This window comes from Heterodontus francisci, unplaced genomic scaffold, assembly GCF_036365525.1.
Source record: "Heterodontus francisci isolate sHetFra1 unplaced genomic scaffold, sHetFra1.hap1 HAP1_SCAFFOLD_86, whole genome shotgun sequence".
Classification (NCBI taxonomy): domain Eukaryota; kingdom Metazoa; phylum Chordata; class Chondrichthyes; order Heterodontiformes; family Heterodontidae; genus Heterodontus; species Heterodontus francisci.
In genome coordinates, this window is record NW_027141093.1 from 1910247 (window position 1) to 1915482 (window position 5236).

Here is a 5236-nt window from a genome sequence, read left to right on the forward strand (position 1 = left end):
GAAACTGTTTGGCAATGTAATTTTTGCAGATTTTTATGAATAAAGTATATTTTGGAAATTAAAAAAAATTTCCAGCACTTTCTGTTTTTATTTCAGCATTTGCAGGATGTTGCTTTGATCTGAAAAAAAATGGATGATTGGCCTGGGGGTTCCAGTGAAATTCCACAGCAGCTAATAAAGTCTCATTTGTCAGTGGTTCGTTGGTCTAGGGGTATGATTCTTGCGTTGGGTATGTGGTTAATTAACATGTGAGAGATCCTGGGTTCAAATCCCGGACGAGCTCTGGTCTTCTGGCATTTTTAGATTCAGGTTATCTATTGGTTTCAGCCTTACTGAAGGTGGAATTGACTTCCATCCGGAGCTGACTTGAGGACCAGACAACTAGATTCGATGAGCTTGTCGACAAAATTGTAATGAACTGAATGGACAGATAGCCAAGTGGGAAAATAAAGTTGTTGCAGTAATTGAGACCTGACTCCAAAAACAACAGGACTGGGTTCTGGACTGGAATGAAATGGAATGTTTCTGTTGTTTGGCTTGCATTGACTCATCGATTTTCTTGTTTTTCACTTTGTCGATGCCTTTGAATAATTGTGGATCCTTCTTCAGAGTGTCTTCTTTCACCAGGTAGTTCTGACCTCTGATGATATTGATTGGAATCAGCTTCAATTCGCTGATAGTTTTGGAAGTGAGCAGATTTCCTTTGCTTGAGTCTACAACATGGAACTCAGTCTGACATGTGGACCCATGGGAGGATTTCAATGCCACCCCTGCGTTGGAGTTGCATCCATCCAATAAGAGACCGAGTAGAAGTGACAGTTCTGTCAGTCGAATATGAGACTTTTAATGGCAGGGTTGTGAGTTTGAGTGCCATTCTGTTTTTCCCTTTTTTAAGGCTTCATGAGCAGAGAGTGCAGGGAATGTTTGAAATGAGCAAGTCTCGCTTTGATTCAGGACTCTTACCTCTCAGCAGCATCTCACTATGAAAGATTTAATTTGATCTCATTTCATTCTCAGCTCAGGGTCAGTGTGGATCACTGGGACTTCTCGCTCTCTCCCACTTCACAATCCATCAGTACTGAGAAAGCAATGGGGTATATTACTCACATGTTGTGTTCTTTAATTTTTTGGAAAACTTGAATGTATGTATTTTCTTCCAAAACAAGGACTCCAAGGAAATGTTAATGTAGGGCTGAAATAGCTCAGTTGGGAGAGCGTTAGACTGACGATTTAAAAGTACCTGGTTCAATCCCGGGTTTCAGCGATTTCGCTTCCTTATGCGTCCCTTGCCTTGGTTCTGATTTTCCAGTTGCACAATTTACTTTGAGATTATTTACCAAGCACCAGTGGAATGAAATTGAGAAACAACACAGAGTCATTTACAGCACATAAGGTGGTCGTTTGGCCTATCACGTCCATGCTGGCTCTCCCCGGAGCAATCTAGTCAGTTCCACTCACCAGCTCGATCCCTTTCCTCCTGCAAGTTTCTTTCCTTCAAGTATCCATCCAATTTCCTTTTCAAATCATTGATTGTCTCTGCTTCCACCACACTCGTGGGCCAAGACATTACCACCCACAGCATAAAAAATTCCACCTCATCAAGGATGGGAAATACTTACATCTTCTATATTTGCTTATTCTCCATTTCTATGAGAATAGACTGGCAGTCAACATGAAAGGAAACCCAAAAATCTTCGAGCAGCATGTAAATGATAAGTGGGTAGTAAGAGGTTGAGTAGGGCCTATTAGGGACAAAAAGGATAATATAAGCTGAGAGGTGCAGGGCAATGTTAATCTACTTAATGAGTACTTTGTATCAGTGATCACTAAGGAAGTGAAATTTGACAAAATATCAGTCGAAGTGAAGAGAGTAGAGGCAATGGAGAGAGTACAAATTAGGAGAGGGAGGTACTAAAAAGGCTGGCTGTGCTTAGGGAAGATAAATCACCTGGTCCGGATGGCTCACATCCCAGGTTGCGAAAGGAAATGCGGATGCAGATAACGGAAGGGCTTGCTATAATCTTCCAATCTTCCCTGGATACGGGGGAGGTGCCAGAGGATTAAACAGTGGCAAATGCGACACCCTTATTCAAGAAAGGGTGTAAGGACAGTCTGGGTAACTACAGGCTAGTTAGATTAACAGCAGTGGTGGGTAAGGTTTTAGAAAGAATAATCATGGTAAATAGTCAACAGTCACTTGGAGAGGTTTGAGTTAATTAAGGAGAGTGAGCATGGATTTATAAATGGGAGTTCATGCTTGACTAATCTAACTGCATTTTTTGATGAACTAACAGAGCAGGTTGATGAAGGGAATGCAGTGGATGTTGTTTATATGGATTTTAAGGAAGCGTTTGACAAGGTACCACATAAAAGGGCGGTTAACAAAATTGAGGTTCGTGGTATTGGAGGGTCAGTGTCCAATTGGATAGAAAATTGGTTTAAGGACAGAAAACAGCGAGTCTTATTAAATGGTTCTTTGTCAGACTGGAGGATAATCGACAGTGGTGTTCCCCAAGGGTCAGTGCTAGAACCACTGCTTTTTTTGCTAAAGGTAAGTGACTTGGATCTTGGAATACGGAGTAGAATCTCAAAGTCTGCCGATGACACCAAACTTGGAGGAGTGGCAAACAGTGAGGATGATATGAACTGCCTGCAACAGGACAGTGATAGGCTAGCAGAATGGGCAGTCAGGTGGCAGATGGAATTTAATAGTGACAAGTGTGAGGTGATGTAAAGGAATAGGGAGAGGCAATATATACTTAATGGCACAGTTCTAAAGAGTGTGCTGGAATAGAGGAACTTGGGGTTCATGAGCATCAATCTTTGAAGGTGGCAAGACATATTGCGAGAGTGGTTCGCAAAGCATATGGGATCTTGGGCTTTATAAATAGAGGCATTGAGTACAAAAGCAGGGAAGTTATGCTGAACCATTATAAAACATTTTGCTTTTATCATTATAAAACTCTGGTTAGGCCCCAATTGGAGTGTTGCTTCCAGTTCTGCTCAGCAGACTTTTGAAAGAATGTGAGGGTCCTTGAGAGGACGCAGAGGTGATTTACCAGAATGGATCCAGGGATGGGGGATTTTAGTTACAAGGTTAGGTTGGAAAAGCTCGGGCTGTTCTGCTGGTATCAAAGGAGAGTGAGGGGAGAATTGATAGATGTGTTTTTGGCTATGACAGTTTAAATAAGTTGGCAAGGAAACATTGTTCCCGTTAACTATTGGTACAAGGACTAGGGGACACAGATTAAAGGTTTTGGACAGGAGATACAGGGGGAATGTGCGCAAGAACTTTTTTTACACAGTGATTGGTGATGATCTGCAACTCGCTGCCCACGAGGGCGGTGGAAATGGAGACAATCGAGGATTACAAAAGGAATTTGAATGGGCACTTGAAGGAAATAATTTTACAGGGCTATGGGGATCGAGCAGACAAGTAATAACTCGTCTCCACTCCTAGTATATCTAAATCCCACACATTCACTGTAATGTGAACAATTCTTTCCTGTTGTGTCTCTCTCCGATTTGTAAACTTCACTGTATTGGAGTGAAGTGACATCTACTGGCAAGAAACAAGAACTGCCGTGATTAGATCAGCCATGATTGTATTGAATGGCAGAGCAGGCTCGAGGGGCTGACTTGCCGACTCCGGCTCCTCGTTCTTATGTTCATAGAATCATACAGCACAGAAGGAGGCCATTCGGCCCCATTGTGCCTCTGCTGACTCTCTGACAAAAAGATGCAATTAGTCCAACCCCCTGCCTATTTCCCCATAATCCTGGAGAATTTCACTTTGAAATATTTTCCAATTCCTTTATGAAAGTTATAATTGAATCTGTTTCCACCACCCTGTCAGACAATTCATTCCAAATCCGAATCAGTTACTGGGTAAAAAGATCTCTCCTCACCTCCCCTGGACATTTTTGGCCAATTATTTTAAATCTGTGTCCTCTGGTTACTGACCCCCAGGACAGTGGAAACAGTTTCTCCCTCTCTACCCTATGAAAATCCTTCATAATTCTGAACACCTCTATTAAATCTTCCCTTAACCTTCTCTGCTCTGAGGAGAACAATCCCAGCTTCACCAGCCTGTCCAGAAAACTGAAACCCCTCATCTCTGGTATCATTCTAGTAAATCTCCTCTGAACTGTCTCAGAAGCTTTGATGTCCTTTCTAAAGCCTGGTGCCCAGAACTGGACACATTACTTGAGCTGAGATCGAGCCAGCGACGCCCACATCCGACGAACGAATAAAAAAACGCTCCCTAACCAGTCCACAATTCTTAAGCATTTATCGACGCTCCCTGCACAGTCCCCAAATCTTATTCATTTAGAAACGCTCCCTGCCCAGTCCCCAAATCTTATTCATTTAGAAACGCTGCCTGCCCAGTCCCCAATTCTTATTCATTTATAGACACTCCCTGCCCAGTCCCCAATTCTTATTCATTTAGAGACGCTCCCTGACTAGTACCCACATTTTATTCTTTTCGAGACGCTCCCTGCCCAGTCTCCAATTCTTATCCATCTGCAGACGCTCCCTGCCCAGTCCCCAATTCTTATCCATCTCCAGACGCTCCCTGCCCGTCCCCAATTCTTATCCATTTGCAGACGCCGTTTCGGGAAGCCTCACCGGGAAAAGCTTCACCACCGCCATCTGCAGGGATACAGATGGGATTGTTCCATGTTATTGTGGCCCTGAGGCCCTGCTCCAACTGTGTGAGCCCACAAAGTCTTCTTGCACTTTGTGAATATCCCGCTCCAACTCCGAACCCGCAGCTCCAGCTGCTGACAGAGCTGTCTCTACTGCGCCTGCGCGCCCCGCTCCTGTCACAGATTGGGCGGATTCTAGGACGCTGAGCATTCTGGGTACCACACCTGTCATTAATGCTATTCTTTCAGCTGATCGGTTTTATTGCGCACATTTCATGACCTGGAATCGTCGTGAGTGTTTTCTTTTGCACCTGTCAATGCCTGGGAGGATTGAGTCAGCTTTACTTTGCAGCCATGAGTTTCTGGTGTGAGAAAGTGGTGTTTAACTCAGTATATTTCAGTTTTTGGTCTGTGACTGTGGGTATTATTCAGTACCTGTTTGTTTCTGCTATTGCTATGTGAGTTTCACCACATATCTTTCAACAACTTGTATGTGAGCATCAGCTTTTGTCTATATCTATCAGTTTCCGAGAAGTGAGAAAGGGTTTGATTCTATCCCTATCAGTTTCTGTTACATGCATGTGTCT

The 5236-nt window shown here is 43.4% G+C and overlaps 1 non-coding gene across 1 annotated transcript; it reads left to right on the top strand.

Moving 5' to 3' along the window:
- Positions 1-1191: 1191 nt before the first annotated feature.
- Positions 1192-1264, top strand: trnav-gac (transfer RNA valine (anticodon GAC)). Its single transcript has one exon. It is a non-coding gene; the product is annotated as a tRNA-Val (tRNA).
- The last annotated feature ends 3972 nt before the right edge of the window (positions 1265-5236 follow it).